General features: G+C 39.5%; 1 pseudogene; it reads right to left on the bottom strand.

Moving 5' to 3' along the window:
• Nucleotides 1-9,252: 9,252 nt before the first annotated feature.
• On the bottom strand, nucleotides 9,253-15,647 carry LOC121388712 (annotated as a pseudogene).
• Between the last annotated feature and the right edge of the window lie 817 nt (nucleotides 15,648-16,464).

Raw genomic sequence — 16,464 nt, 5'->3', positions numbered from 1 at the left:
GGATCTTTATACGCAGGGGCTTTTTATACACATAGGATCTTTACACGCAGGGGCTTTTTATACACATAGGATCTTTACACGCAGGGGCTCTTTATACACATAGGATCTTTACACGCAGGGGCTCTTTATACACATAGGATCTTTACACGCAGGGGCTCTTTATACACATAGGATCTTTACACGTAGGGGCTCTTATATACATAGGATACACGCAGGGGCTCTTTATACACATAGGATCTTTACACGCAGGGGCTCTTTATACACATAGGATCTTTACACGCAGGTGGTCTTTATACACATATGATCTTTATACGCAGGGGCTCTTTATACACATAGGATCTTTATACGCAGGGGCTCTTTATACACAGGATCTTTATACGCAGGGGCCCTTTATACACATAGGATCTTTATACGCAGGGGGTCTTTATACGCACAGGTTCTTTATACACTCGGGCTTTTTATACGCACAGGCTCTTTATACGCACAAGATATTTACACGCACGGGCTCTTTATACGCACATGCTCTTTATACGCACAAGATAATATTTACACGCACAGGCTCTTTATAAGAACGTCCCCACGGGCTCTTTATACGCACGTGTTTTTTTATACGCACGGGCTCTTTGTACGCACGGGCAAGGGCTTTTTGTACGCACGGGCTGTTTATACGCACAGGCTGTTTATACGCGCGGACTTTTATACGCACGGGCTCTTTATACGCACAGGCTCTTTATACGCACGGGCTCCTTATACACACGTGCTCTTTATACGCACAGACTCTTTACATGCACGGGCTTCTTTATATGCACTTTCCCACAGACAGGTCAGCATATATCACGGACTTCGACATACCACTCGTGGGGCACTGGTTGGGACGTGAAAAGAAAAACAATTACAGAATGGGTCCATTGAGGTGATTCGCTCCTACACTACAACGCAAGCGCTTTACCGACAAAAGCAAAAACAAAAGCAAAGCAAATGGAAAGCAAACGCAAACCAGAGAGGGGTAAACGCAACAAAGAAACAACCCCCCCCCAAAAAAAACAACAAAAAAAACAACAACAACCCCACAAACAAAACAAACAAAACAAAACAACAACAACAACAACAAAAAAACACCCACTCCAAAAACCCCAGAAGGAAACCATTACAAAACAGCAATAATACTAAAACAAACCATGTGTTTAGCTGGAGGATATATGTAACGAAGATGAACGATTTAATTGCAATCCGCGCTGAGATGACCAGGAAGCGAATCGTCATCGATATCGAACGTTACTGGCGCTGAGCGAAACCGACACAGAGTGAAATGGACACGCAATAGACCAAGTAGTCATCAACGGGGTAGTGGATTTCTACATTACAAATATTACAGAAATTAGCGATCTTTAGTAAACAAGACGCCAGTGAGATGGATAAACAGATAAAAAGTACAAGTAAAAGGAACTCCAGTCCAGTTCTTTGGAGAACAGATTAATCAGATAGTAGTATTCAAAGAACAGATTAATCAGATAGTAGTATTCAAAGAACAGATTAATCAGATAGTAGTATTCAAAGAACAGATTAATCAGATAGTAGTATTCAAAGAACAGATTAATCAGATAGTAGTATTCAAAGAACAGATTAATCAGATAGTAGTATTCAAAGAACAGATTAATCAATTAGTAGTATTCAAAGAACAGATTAATCAATTAGTAGTATTCAAAGAACAGATTAATCAGATAGTAGTATTCAATGAACAGATTAATCAATTAGTAGTATTCAAAGAACAGATTAATCAATTAGTAGTATTCAAAGAACAGATTAATCAGATAGTAGTATTCAATGAACAGATTAATCAGATAGTAGTATTCAAAGAACAGATTAATCAGATAGTAGTATTCAATGAACAGATTAATCAGATAGTAGTATTCAATGAACAGATTAATCGGATAGTATTCAAAGAACAGATTAATCAATTAGTAGTATTCAAAGAACAGATTAATCAGATAGTAGTATTCAAAGAACAGATTAATCGGATAGTAGTATTCAAAGAACAGATTAATCGGATAGTAGTATTCAAAGAACAGATTAATCAGACAGTAGTATTCAAAGAACAGATTAATCGGATAGTAGTATTCAAAGAACAGATTAATCAGACAGTAGTATTCAATGAACAGATTAATCAGATAGTAGTATTCAAAGAACAGATTAATCAGATAGTAGTATTCAAAGAACAGATTAATCAGATAGTAGTATTCAAAGAACAGATTAATCAATTAGTAGTATTCAAAGAACAGATTAATCAGATAGTAGTATTCAAAGAACAGATTAATCGGATAGTAGTATTCAATGAACAGATTAATCGGATAGTAGTATTCAAAGAACAGATTAATCAGATAGTAGTATTCAAAGAACAGATTAATCGGATAGTAGTATTCAAAGAACAGATTAATCAGATAGTAGTATTCAATGAACAGATTAATCAGATAGTAGTATTCAAAGAACAGATTAATCAGATAGTAGTATTCAAAGAACAGATTAATCGGATAGTAGTATTCAATGAACAGATTAATCAATTAGTAGTATTCAAAGAACAGATTAATCAGATAGTAGTATTCAAAGAACAGATTAATCGGATAGTAGTATTCAAAGAACAGATTAATCAGATAGTAGTATTCAATGAACAGATTAATCAGATAGTAGTATTCAAAGAACAGATTAATCAGATAGTAGTATTCAATGAACAGATTAATCAGATAGTAGTATTCAATGAACAGATTAATCAGATAGTAGTATTCAAAGAACAGATTAATCGGATAGTAGTATTCAATGAACAGATTAATCGGATAGTAGTATTCAATGAACAGATTAATCGGATAGTAGTATTCAATAAACAGATTAATCAGATAGTAGTATTCAATGAACAGATTAATCAGATAGTAGTATTCAAAGAACAGATTAATCAGATAGTAGTATTCAAAGAACAGATTAATCGGATAGTAGTATCCAAAGAACAGATTAATCGGATAGTAGTATTCAATGAACAGATTAATCAGATAGTAGTATCCAAAGAACAGATTAATCGGATAGTAGTATTCAATGAACAGATTAATCAGATAGTAGTATTCAAAGAACTGATTAATCAGATAGTAGTATTCAATGTTTAGAAAAAAAGAAACACAATTAATATGTGTATATGCACACGTATTGTACACAACAACACACAGACATGCAATGAATGGATGGATGAATAGATGGATGGATGAATGGATGGATGAATGAATGAATGAATGAATGAATGAATGAATGAATGAATGAATGAATGAATAATTAATTAATTAACGAACGAACGAACGACAACCCCCCCCAACCCCCCCCAAAAAAAAAAACCCTCCCCCAACAAAACAACAAATAAATGAATGAATGAATGAATAGGCCTAAATAAATGAATAAATGAATGAATGAATAAATGAAACGAAAAAATTAGAGAAAAAAGAAGAAAGAAACAGCAACACTGTATAAAAATATATATGCAAATGCAATAAACAGAAAATAACACTTTTGTTATTTAACGTTTTTACAATATTTTTAATTCCCCAGCACAAATAATTGGCTTTACGATGGCAGTAATCAACCATAACCAAACCCGCATCAAATCAGTTATGCAAATTAGATTGTGAGTGACAGCACAAAGGCAGAGAGGGCAACTTCAAAAGAGAAATTAACATTCTTCTGTGAAAATATGGCTATTGTACTAGAAAATGGGATTATTCCTTTAAAGGTTTAATATCACTTGATTTGGGAAGATTTAGATTTTGGAATACATGCTGGCCAGTTTTCATCCCCATAGCCCGAGGGCTGTATTAACAAGAAGTGACGTTTTTAGTTATTAATGCTCAAGTTCTGCTGACAGTTAATTAGCTTCGATTTGTTTTAAGAAAAACAATAACAGTAAGTAATGCAATTATAATAACGATTTGTAGTTCAGGAGGGATGTTGAAGAAATATGGGTGCGTGGATAGTGCGTGGTGTGTTATTATTTATTTATTTGTTTATTTGTTTATTTATTTATTTATTTATCTATTTATTTTATTTTTGATTATTTTTTAAACATATATATATATATATATATATATATATATATATATATATATATATATATATTATTATTATTAAAAAAAGTTAATTGGTTGTTGTTTTTGGAGTTTTTGGTGTGTTTTTTGTTGTTGTTTTGTTTGTTTTTGGTGGGTTTTGTTTCTCAATAACTATAATTCAGATTATAAATAGAATAATCCGAATGCACACACCAATTTTCTTTCTTAATTATAAAAATTCTACAACCAGACAGCACAAGTGTTGTCTGTAAGCTTTTACCCAAAATAACAGAAGGCACCTGTAAAATATATTATTAAAAAAGAAACAAAGAAAGAAAAAAGAACATATCACTGAAAAAGATTATTATTAATTTATTTTTTTCATTTACAGCTAACACTGTACAGCACTGACAATTACCATATTCCCAACAAAAAGACCCTTTCCCAGCATGTAACACAAAGGTTTCTGTGTTCTGCAACCTACACTGTGCCCCCCTCTCATTGAAGCTGACAAATATTACATTTCCTAACGTAAACCCGTGTCTGTCAGCTAGTCATAAACAGCGCCTTCCTCGGGGCATATTCTCCTCTTGCTGACCCCCCCCCCCCCCCCCAACTCACCCCCTGTTGGATTGTATCGCTTTGCAGCAGTGCCCATAATGTGCCTGAGAGGGGATTACCAAGTGTTCATTATGCAAGCAAGCTGTTATCGCTTTTGTTTCGTCTTTCCCTGTCGACTATCAAATGTCGGTGGTGAATTTCTCAAAGTCCCTGGCTGTGAGGTGCAGACAATGACTCGTTGTTGGCTCTTAGTTCTGAGGGTTTTAAATATTACTCGAGAAGGAGACAGAGGAGAAAGAAATAGAAAATAGGCAAAAAGCAAATATAGACAGCAAGACAGATAAAGAGAAATAAAATTTCTTGAATGGTATTTCATTTGGATTAAACATTTTGAAACCCCTTTGTTTCTCCATCTTCCTTTCTCTCCAAACCCCTCTTTTCATCCCTTCTCCACCCTCTCTCTGTCTGTCTGTCTGTGTGTCTGTCTGTGTTCCTATCTGTATGTGTGTGTCTGTCTGTCTGTCTGTCCGTATGTCTTTATGTTTTCTTTCCAACTCCATGTTCCTTTTTCGTTGTTTTTTGTTTTATTTAAGTGTTTGTTAGCTTCTTTCTTTCTTTTCTTGCTTCCTTTTCCTCATTTCTTTCTTTCTTATATTCTTTGTTCCATTCATTCATTCGTTTTTCTTTCTTTCTTTCTTCGTCTTTATCTCTCTCCATTCTTCATGCAGCCAAAACAAATTGCAATACTATGTTTATGTGTACGTTAAAAAGTTAGTTTGTTTTGTTTAACGACACCACTAGACCACATTGATTTATTAATCATCAGCTATTGGATGTCAAATATTTGGTAATCTTGTGTAAGTGTACGTGCGTGTGTTTGTGTTTGTGTTTGTGTTTGTGCTTGTAAATATAAATGTATGTATCACAACATGAAATATACATGCGCCTGCCTATCAGCTTGCCAAGATTCTGTCTGTGATACCCTCGTGGTTTGGAAATTAGTCTGTATAACTGAAGATAAACACACAGATCGATATCGATTCCTGGCTGGTGATCTTTATCACTATTAAACGACCGGCGCTCTCATCTTCCAGTCCCTCATTTTGATTTATCTCTTCTCGTTATTACACAAACAGGGGCTCGGGTTAGCTCAAACACTGTTAGACAAACGTGAACATAGGAGATGAAAGGCTTGACAAAGACACAGCGGAAAATTAGATGGCGAGAAGGCACAGAGAGACTCAGAGAGAGAGAGAGAGAGAGAGAGAGAGAGAGAGAGAGAGAGAGAGAGAGAGAGAGAGAGAGAGAGAGAGAGAGAGAGAGAGAGAGAGGGGGGGGGGAGAGGGAGAGAGGGAGAGGGGGAGGGGCAGACGGACGGACGGACAGATCGACAGACGTATTGAAATAGAAACCGACAGAGACAGATATTGAGAGATTGAGAGGGAAAGACAGACCGAGACAGAAAATAAGTGAGAAAGAGAAGAGAGGGGGAAACAAAAAGCGAGGGGGTGAGTCCGAATAGACAGACAAAGAAAGGGTTGGAGACAGATAAACAGTTGCAGGAGCAACAAGCAGAGACAGACACAGACAGACACACACACACACAGAGGGGGGGGGGGGGGGGGGGGAGAGAGAGAGAGAGAGAGAGAGAGAGAGAGAGAGAGAGAGAGAGAGAGAGAGAGAGACAGACAGACAGACAGTGACATAGACAGAGATAACAGCAAAAACACGAAATATGTAGACCTAATAATATCACATTGAATAAACAACAATGAACTAAAAACGATTACATTTCCCAAGACGACGTGCTGTAAAGTATGTTATCAAACGCAAATTACTACACCAAACAATTAATAATTCATTCTCTTTTCATGATCGCGCTTACATTAGTATTAGAGAAATTCTCCTTGTCACGGTCACTTAAACAGAGCGTTCTAACTAATAAAAACAGAAACCGACAACAAAATCTCTTTTTCTTTAATCACCCAGATGCATGGGGAAAATAGTTGGCAGCTTACCCAGCGCTCCCAGCGGTTTTCACTGCGATCACCCGACCGTAGACACAGCCAATCGCATCAAAGAGAACCCAAAACTCGTAATCTCATTGGACACACACATCGATCAAGCTCGGCGCAGCGAGCGCTTTGTGTCGGTACGGGTCGAGTTACATCTGTCGTTTCCTGACCGGCTGAGAAATTCGTTTTCAGAGCGGCGGATTTTATAGCTAATGTAATGAAATCACAAAATGTACTACACTGGTGGGTTTCGAACCCATGTCGCAATAAATATAGAGACTGTTAGAAGATTTGTCTATGGAAAAGTGCAACGTCAAAAACAACAACTAAAACCAAAAGAAAAAAAAAAAAAAGAAAAAAAAAAAAGAAAAGAAAAGAAAAGAAAAAGTAAAAAAGGACACCTGCATGTATACTACCATGTATTAGGCGTATATTATGAAGATAAATTTCTTCCTCCATAAACAATACCTTGACGAACAAAATATAACATGAAGAGAAATAAATAAATTATTTCCATACAATAATACGTGATATTCGAGACACTATGAAGTTCGAGGCAGTAGGAGCGTATCCCCCTACCCCCCCTCCTCCGAAACCCCGATCCGCGTCTGGAACTTGGAATATTTTATTTGCTTATGAAACTGAATTGTGAATTGTACCAGCTATAATAATACAGCTAACAAGGGCAGGTCATAAACACATATATGGGGGAGGGGGTATAAACTGGGGGGGAAAAATGAAAAGGCCTGTTTTTATGAAGTAAGAGTTCGCATCCCAGTACGTGATCAAACAGAGTGAGAGAGTAGCTCGGGAAGTGTGGGTTGGGGGAGGTAGGGTTGGGGGAGGGTAGGGTTGCTAATCTGTGTCATGTGTCCCCTCTAAATATTTGAATACTAGAACATCCCATAAAAGCATGCTTGAACTTTAAATGGTTTGAAAAAAAATTTGAATTCGACTGAATTGAAATAAAATATATGAAAGAAGAGAAAAAGACCAATATAACGCCTTCTTATGAGATATTCCTTCTCGCATTTATCTCTTTTTCTCCTCTATCTCCTCCTCAGCTGTCTCCTACTCTTTCTCTACCCCTTTCTCTCTCTCACATCTATATTTTTATTTCCTCCCTCCTCATATCTTTCTCTCATTCTGTGTTTATCTATTTCTGTAGTTCCGTCTTTCTGTATGTATCAGTTTCATTCTCTGTCTGTCTGTCTGTCTGTCTGTCTGTCTGTGTCTGTTTCTCTCTCTCTCTCTCTCTCTCTCTCTCTCTCTCTCTCTCTCCTCTCCTCTCTCTCTCCTCTCTCTCTCTCTCTCTCTCTCCTCCTCTCATCCTCTCCCTCCCTCTCCTCCCTCCCTCCCTCCTCCCTATCCTCCCTCCCTCCCTCCCTCCCTCCCTCCTCCCTCCCTCCTCCCTCCCTCCCCCTCCCTCTCCTCCCTCCTTCCCTCCTCCCTCCTCCCCCTCTCTCTCTCTCTCTCTCTCTCTCTCTCTCTCTCTCTCTCTCTCTCTCTCTCTCTCTCTCTCGCTCTCTCTTTTTTTTGTCTCCTGTTTTTCCTCTTTTTTTTCTCTGTGCGTGTATCCTTCTCGTGTGTATGTGTGTTTGTGTGTATGGTCTATTAAAATGACCTACTACACATTTAAATATCATAGTAATAATTCTTATTAATAATTTTAATCCATATTATTTTTAAAAATAATTATACAAAACAAAATTTAGCAATAAAAACACCCATTTCAATAAATATACAATAGCCGATATATTTTTGTTCCTGGCGTGTCGTTAAACATTAGTTCATTCATTATTAAATTGTATTGTACAAAAACACCCAGATAGGATCAGTACAAAACACCTACATATGTACAATGGAATGTTTATAAGCAATAAAGTTTGTTATCTTTATCATTTATGTATGTATGTTACAGGACATGTACAATTTCCATTACAAGTGCTTGCTCTCGATTTTGCCATGTACAATTTGAATGATTGTAAATCTAACACTTTTTCAACCGAGACCTTAAATTGTGGTTTCGGCTTTCTTCGTGACAGTTCGGGTCCGACTGGGATATTATTTAAAGAAATGCCGACCAGCTACATCTGCTGGGAGAGATACCTGCTATATGCGTGAAGGCATCTGCTGGTGATTATTTTGACAAGTCCTGTGCGTTCGTACATTATACAGATCGCTAACCATCCCTAGGCTGTTAATCAGGTTGTGACGTTACCATGGCAACCCGGCTTCAAAGAAAGGCGCCTAGGTATTTACATCCATCCATGTGGCTTCTATATAAACGGCTGTTTTTAGCAAAGTGACCCCGGGCGCTAACGCTGTTTGGATCCTGTTTTCATTTGCGCTCTTAACATTTTATTTTCTTTCTTTTTCTTTTCTTCTTGGCATTATACACATACGTGGAAAACTGAGGGCGGGTACTACATAGTTAAAGGGGGTGGGGTGTGTCACAGTTGTCGATCGGCTTATTTTAGTGCGTTTTATTATTTAAGTTTTCTCTTTCTGCCCCACACTTAATCTTTCTTTCTCACTCAGTTTTTCTTTCTCAGTACGTATCTCCCCCTCTCCCCGCTCTGTCTCTAACTCCTCTGTCTCTATCTGTGTCTCTGCTTGACCTTGGCCATCCCTTTCTTTCTTTCTCTCTCGTCCTCCTTCTATCTCTCTCCCTCACTCTCTCTCTCTCTCTCTCTCTCCCTCTAACCCTCTTGCTGTCTCTTTGTGTCTGCCTGCCCCCCTCTCTCTCTCTCTCTGTGTGTGTGTGTGTGTGTGTGTGTGTGCTTGTTTCTCCATCCCCTCGAATGTTCAACATTTCTGCTTTAAGGAATTAAATTGAAAGTGTAATTTTACACATGCCAAATGGAAACCCCGAAAGCTTTTTATTTCTTTCATGCTACAACTACATTTCATCATTTGAGATAGGACACTAAAGAAAAAACCGCACAAGTAGATTTACTGTAAATGTAGTGTGTTATGGCCACATGCACGCTATTCCCGGGAAACCAGGCAGCAACCCTGGAAACATCGATCTGTACACGGGGATTCTTACGGGAAAAGATCTTAGAGATTTCTGTAACCAAGAGATTTTCTAATCGATTAGTGCAATATGCTTGTTCTATTCTCTCAGAGAAAAAAAAACAAAAAAATTAAAAAAACAAAACACGAAAAAAAGACTTTTCTTCGTTTATTTATTTTTTATTTTTTACGTAGAAGTATTGCACTGCAAATTTGTAAATGAAGATATATTAATTGTGTGATATATATTTGACAGGTTCTTATTCGTGTAGCACAGAATCGACGTAATATGCCAGTTTTAAAACAAATTTCTACATTGTCGATATTGTTGAGTTTTTTTCGACAGCTGGATGTACTAGAACTACAACTGGACTTTACACCCATGCCCTCAATAGTTAAAAAAGAAAGAAAAAGATTAAAAGAAAAAAAAAAAGAAAAAAAAATCCAGCAGAAAAAAAGAGCAAAACAAAAAGAGAAAAGAAGGAAACAACAAACCAAACCCAAGGAAACGCCCCCCCCCCCACCCCAAACAACAACAACAACAAAAAAAAACCCCCAAAACTCAAACAAATTAATAATAACAAACCTATATTCCCCCAGTAAAACACAAACAAATCCAAGGGGGAAGACCAGGGGACCTGCCTCCCCCCCCCCTAAAAATATTCAGCTGACCTTTTTACTGAGTTGGTTCATGTGCCCATCCCTACCCCCATGCAAATTATTTAAATGTTATCTACCGTATCTGCGTCACAATCTTTCTCAGTACCAACCTATCACCTACCCATCTATCTGCCTGTCTACCTACCTCCGTATCTACCTACCTACCTACCCTACCTACTTACCTATATATTATATACAAAACTACATGGAGTAGGGAGGAACGGAGACAATCTCTAGTGAAGTCTCTAGTGTCTTTATTTATAAATAGTAGGAAAATAAAGCGTACATTTTCGTCCTCAAGTGGGAGTTACAGACACCCCTCCCCCTGTTCCTACGGTATACATATGTATGCTGGCAACCAAACTTGCAGCATGGTATAGAAAAAGCATGCAGAATGGTATAGAAAAAGCATGCAGTATGGTTTAGAAAAAGCATGTAGTGTGGTTTAGAAAAAACACGCAGAATGGTATAGAAAAAGCATACAGTATGGTAGAGAAAAAAACATGCATAATGGTATAGAAAAATCATGTTTGTAGTATGGTAAAAAGCATGCAGAATGATATAGAAAAAGCATGCAGAATGGTATAGAAAAAGCATGCAGTATGGTATAGAAAAATCATGCAGTATGGTATAGAAAAAGCATGCAGTGTGGTATAGAAAAAGCATGTTTGTAATATGGTATAAAGCATGCAGAATGGTATAAAAAAGCATGCAGTATGGCATAGAAAAAACATGCAATATGGTATAGAAAAAGTATGCAGTATTGTATAGAAAAAGCATGCAGAATGGTATAGAAAAAACATGCAGTATGGTATAGAAAAAGCATGCAGTATGGTATAGAACAAGCATGCAGAATGGTGTAGAAAAAGCATTCAGAATGGTATAGAAAAATCATGCAGAATGGTATAGAAAAAGCATGCACAATGGTATAGAACAAGCATGCAGATTGGTATAGAAAAAGCATGCAGAATGGTGTAGAACAAGCATGCAGAATGGTATAGAACAAGCATGCAGATTGGTATAGAACAAGCATGCAGATTGGTATAGAACAAGCATGCAGAGTGGTATAGAACAAGCATGCAGATTGGTATAGAACAAGCATGCAGAATGGTATAGAAAAAGCATGCAGATTGTTATAGAAAAAGCATGCAGAGTGGTATAGAACAAGCATGCAGAATGGTGTAGAACAAGCATGCAGACTGGTATAGAAAAAGCATGCAGATTGGTATAGAAAAAGCATGCAGAGTGGTATAGAACAAGCATGCAGATTGGTATAGAACAAGCATGCAGATTGGTATAGAAAAAGCATGCAGAGTGGTATAGAACAAGCATGCAGAATGGTGTAAAACAAGCATGCAGATTGGTATAGAAAAAGCATGCATAGTGGTATAGAACAAGCATGCAGATTGGTATAGAAAAAGCATGCAGATTGGTATAGAACAAGCATGCAGATTGGTATAGAACAAGCATGCAGAGTGGTATAGAACACGCATGCAGATTGGTATAGAAAAAGCATGCAGAGTGGTATAGAACAAGCATGCAGAGTGGTATAGAACAAGCATGCAGATTGGTATAGAACAAGCATGCAGATTGGTATAGAACAAGCATGCAGAGTGGTATAGAACAAGCATGCAGATTGGTGTAGAAAAAGCATGCAGAGTGGTATAGAACAAGCATGCAGAATGGTGTAGAACAAGCATGCAGATTGGTATAGAACAAGCATGCAGAATGGTGTAGAACAAGCATGCAGATTGGTATAGAACAAGCATGCAGGATGGTATAGAACAAGCATGCAGATTGGTGTAGAACAAGCATGCAGATTGGTATAGAAAAAGCATGCAGAGTGGTATAGAACAAGCATGCAGAGTGGTATAGAAAAGGCATGCAGAGTGGTATAGAACAAGCATGCAGATTGGTATAGAACAAGCATGCAGAGTGGTATAGAAAAAGCATGCCGCTCAATACATTTGTACATTATAAAGCCTGGAGCGGCTGGGTGCATGTAACACGTGCCTATCGTTGTTTTCTAACGTGTAACGATTATCCGCTTTCACAATCGCACGAAATGTCGCCCAGTACATAATTATATACATGCATATAACATGTTCCACAGCTGTGCTTGGCGTGTCTATTGTCAGCGCGGCAGGTTTCAGGGCCAAATCTAGTCTACAGTGGGGGAAGGGGTTGGGGGCATTTACAAACAATATGGACACATAAGGAAGACATTTTTTTATTTAACAACGCACTCATCACATTTTATTTACGATTATATGGCGTCCATATGAACACATAAATATAATTTTCCCCAGCAGCTTAATAAAAAATGCCGTTTCGAAACTTAAAATGCAGATTTTTCGTATATTTTGGGGTAGGGGGCTCACCCCATGTCCTGACTAGTTACGGCCCTAATTTTACATTATTAATTCGTTAGTATCATATACATGCGGGTTTCCTCTCTAAGACTATAATGTCAAATTTGAAATCAAATAGCCGATGAGTAATAAATCAATGTGCTCTAGTGGTGTCGTTAAACATAACAAACTTTAACGCATGCTTGCACTATATTGTGCAGCCATTTAAAAACATTTCATTAAAAGAAAAGTCTGGTGATATCAATCAACCAATCAACCATTTGACTCGTCCACTGCAGGTTCAAGCACGAGCGTCTTGGGCGCATTCTCCGAGATTGCCAGGTGGATATGTCCAAGACAGGAAATATAATATCTTAATGTACATGTTGAAATAGAGTCTTTCAGCGTATAAGGAAGGAAATGTTTTATTTAACGACGCACTCAACACATTTTATTTACGGTTACATGTATATGGCGTCAGACATATGGTTATGGGCCACACAGATATTGAGAGATCGAGGAAACCCGCTGTCGCCACTTCATGGGCTACTCTTTTTAATTAGCAGCAAGGAATCTTTTATATGCACCATCCCACAGATATGATAGTACATACCACGGCCTTTGTTACACCAGTTGTGGAGCATTGACTGGAACGAGAAATATCCCAATGGGTCCACCGATGGGGATCGATCCTAAACCGACCGTGCATCAAGCGAACGCTTTACCACTGGGCTACGTCCCGCCCCTTTCAGCATATAAATACATTTATATGTGGGTAATTGTATGTCATTAACATATTTACACAGTTTTCAAAGTCGCAGAGCTCATTTAACCAATCACCGATAAGAGATAACTGGAAAATTATACAGACAGAAAATCCTCATCACCTGCATCAGGGGCGTAGCGTGGTCTAGACTTGGAGGGGGCGGGGGGGGGGGGGGGTTGAATATGAACTGGACACCAAAATTAATAGCCTAATTTTGCACTGTGAACATTGTTTTAGCATCAGAGGAGGTGGAGGGGTGTCCGGACACTCAGAACCCCCCCCTCCCCCCGCCCAGCATACGCCCCTATGCATTACATGAATATTTAAAAACTAAATAAAACCTCATTAAATTATTTCTGGCACAGAACACATTCGGAACTGCGGTGGATTGTCATGGCTTAATGTTCCCTGCAGCTGTTAGAAGGGGCCACTAATTCGTATAATTTGACTTAATCCCCCCGGAGGTGACCTTTTACTTGACAGGTCATCCGAAACCAGATCAAGTGAACCGTGACACAGAACATGTCTGTCTGTGATGAATGGAGGTGTTCAGCCATGTCACGTGATATTCTTGTGACCTCATCAATCTCAGTTAGGTGATTTTCAAACACACCAAATCTCCGCAGTGTGAAACTAAATACACGACAAGGTGAAATTAACATTTCTCAGATTCTGTGATCCATTTCAGACCGAAATCTATATAGCGGAGTTCGAGAGAGGAAAGGAATGTGCGTGCACACACACACACACACACACACACACACACACACACACACACACACACACACAGATGAATTGATTTATGAATGGATGGATGGATGGATGGATGGAAATTAGCATGATATGAATATATGATACTGAATAATTATTGAATGAATGATAAATGAATGAATGAACTTCCCAATCTCCTCTTTCTCCTTCTCCCATCCTCTCTCTCCCCTTCTCTCCCTTCTCCCTTTCCCCCCCTCTTTTCCTTCCCTTCTTTCCCCTTTCTTTTCCCTTTTTTTTCCCCTTTCTCCCCTTTTCCCTCCCTTCCTTTCTCTCCTTTTCCCCCCCCCCCTCTCCTTTTTTCTTCCTTATTTCTCCCCTTCCTCCTCTTTCCTTCCCTTTCTCCCTCTTCCTCTTCTTTTCCTTCCTTTTCTTCCTTTTCCTTCCCCTTTTCCTTCCTTTTCTTTTTTCTTTTTCCCTCCCTTCTTATTCTTCTCCTTCTTTTTCCCCCTCCCTCTCCTCCTTTTTTCTTTCCCCCTCTCCTCTTCCCCCTCTTTCCTTTCTCTCTCTTTTCCCCTTTCCCCCTTTCTCTTCCTTTCCCTTCTTTTTTTCCCCTCCCCCTTCCTTTTCCTTCCCCTTCTTTCTTCCTCTCCCTCCCCTTCTCCTCTCCCCCCTTCTTCCTCTCCCTTCTCCCTTCCTTTTTCCCCCCCCCTCCCCTCTTTTTCCTTCCCCCTTCCTTTCCTTTCCTTTTCTTTTTCCCTTCTTCTCCCCCCCCTCTCTCCCCTTTTTTTCTTCTTCTCTCTCCCTTTTCCCTCTTCTTCCCTTTCCTTTTCTTTTTTCCCTTCTCCTTTTTTTTTTCCTTTTTTCCCCTCCCTTTCTTTTTCTTTTCCCTCCTTTTTTCCCCCCCTTCCTTCCTCTCTTCTCCCTTTCCTTTTCTTCTCCCCCCCCCTCCTTTTTTCCTTTCCCTTTTCCTTTTTTTCTCTCTTTCTCTCCCCCCCCCCCCTTTTCTTCCCCCTCCTTCTCTTTCTTCCTTTTCCTTTTTTTCTTCTTTTTTTTTCCCCTTCCCCCTTCCCCCCCCTTTTTCCCCTCCTTCTTCTTCCCTCCTCCCTCTTTTTCTTTTTCTTCCTCTCTCTCTTTTTCCCCTTTCCCCCCCCCCTTTTCCTTTTTTCCCCCCCCCTTTTTCCCCCCTCTTCTTTTTTCCCCCCCCTCCTTTTTCTTCCCCCCTCCCCCCCTTCCTTTCTTTCCCTTCCCCCTCCCCTCCTTCCCCCCCTTTTCCCCCTCTTCCCCCTTCCTTTTTTTCCTTTTTTTTTTTTTTTTCTTCCCTCCCTTCTCTCTTCCCTCTCCCTTTTTTCCCCCCCTTCCTTTTTTTTTTTCCCCCCCTCCTTTCTTTCCCCCTCCCTTCTCCTTCCCCCTCCCCCTTTTCCTTTTTCCCCCTTCTCCTTCCTTCTCCCTCCCCTTTTTTTTCCTTTTTTTTCTTCTCCCCCTTTTTCCCCCCCCCTCTCCTTCCCCTTCCCCCTCTTCCCCCTTCTTTTTTCCTTTCTCCTTCTCTCCTCTCCTTTTTTCCTCTTCTCTTTTCCTTTCCCCCCCTCTTTCCTTCCCTCTCCCCTCCCTTTCCCCCTCTTCTTTCCCCCCCCCCCTCCCCCCTCTTTTCCCTCTTCCCCCCTCTTTCCCCCTCCTCTCTTTTTTTCTCTTCTCTTTTTCCCCTCCCCTTTCCTTTTTTCCCTTCCCTTCTTCCCCCTTTTTCCTTCCCCCCCCTCCTTTCTTTCCTTTCTTCCCCCCTCTTTTTCCCCCTTTTTTTCCCCCCCCCCCTTTTCTCCCCCCCTTCCTCCCTCCTTTCCCCCTCTTCCCCCCCTCCCTTCCTCCTTTCCCTTTTTTTTTCCTTTTTTTTCCCCCTTTTTCCTTCTCTTTTCTTTCCCCTCCCCTTCTTTTTTTTTTTTTTCCCCCCCCTTTCCCCCCCCTTCCTTTCCTTTTTCCTCTCTTTCCCCTTTTTTTTCCCCCCTTTTTTCCTTTTCTTTTCCTTCCCCCCCCTTCCTTCCCCTTTCTTTTCCCCCCTTTTTTTCCCCCTTTTCCCTCTTTTTCCCTCTTCTCTCCTTTTCCCCTCCCTTCCCCCTTCCCTTTTTTTTTTCCTTTTTCCTTCCCCTCCTTTTCCCCCTTTTCCCCTTTTTTTTCCTTCCCTTTTTTCTTTCTTCCCCCCCCCCCTTTCCTCTTTTTTTTTTTTCCCCTCCCCCCCCCTTCTTCCTTCCCCCCTTTTCTTTCTTCTTCCTTTCCCCTTTTTCTTTTCTCCTTTTTTTCTTTTTCTTTCTTTTCCC

The sequence above is a fragment of the Gigantopelta aegis genome, chromosome 2 (assembly GCF_016097555.1).
Source record: "Gigantopelta aegis isolate Gae_Host chromosome 2, Gae_host_genome, whole genome shotgun sequence".
NCBI lineage: Eukaryota > Metazoa > Mollusca > Gastropoda > Neomphalida > Peltospiridae > Gigantopelta > Gigantopelta aegis.
This window is presented reverse-complemented; position numbering and strand designations above follow the sequence as displayed.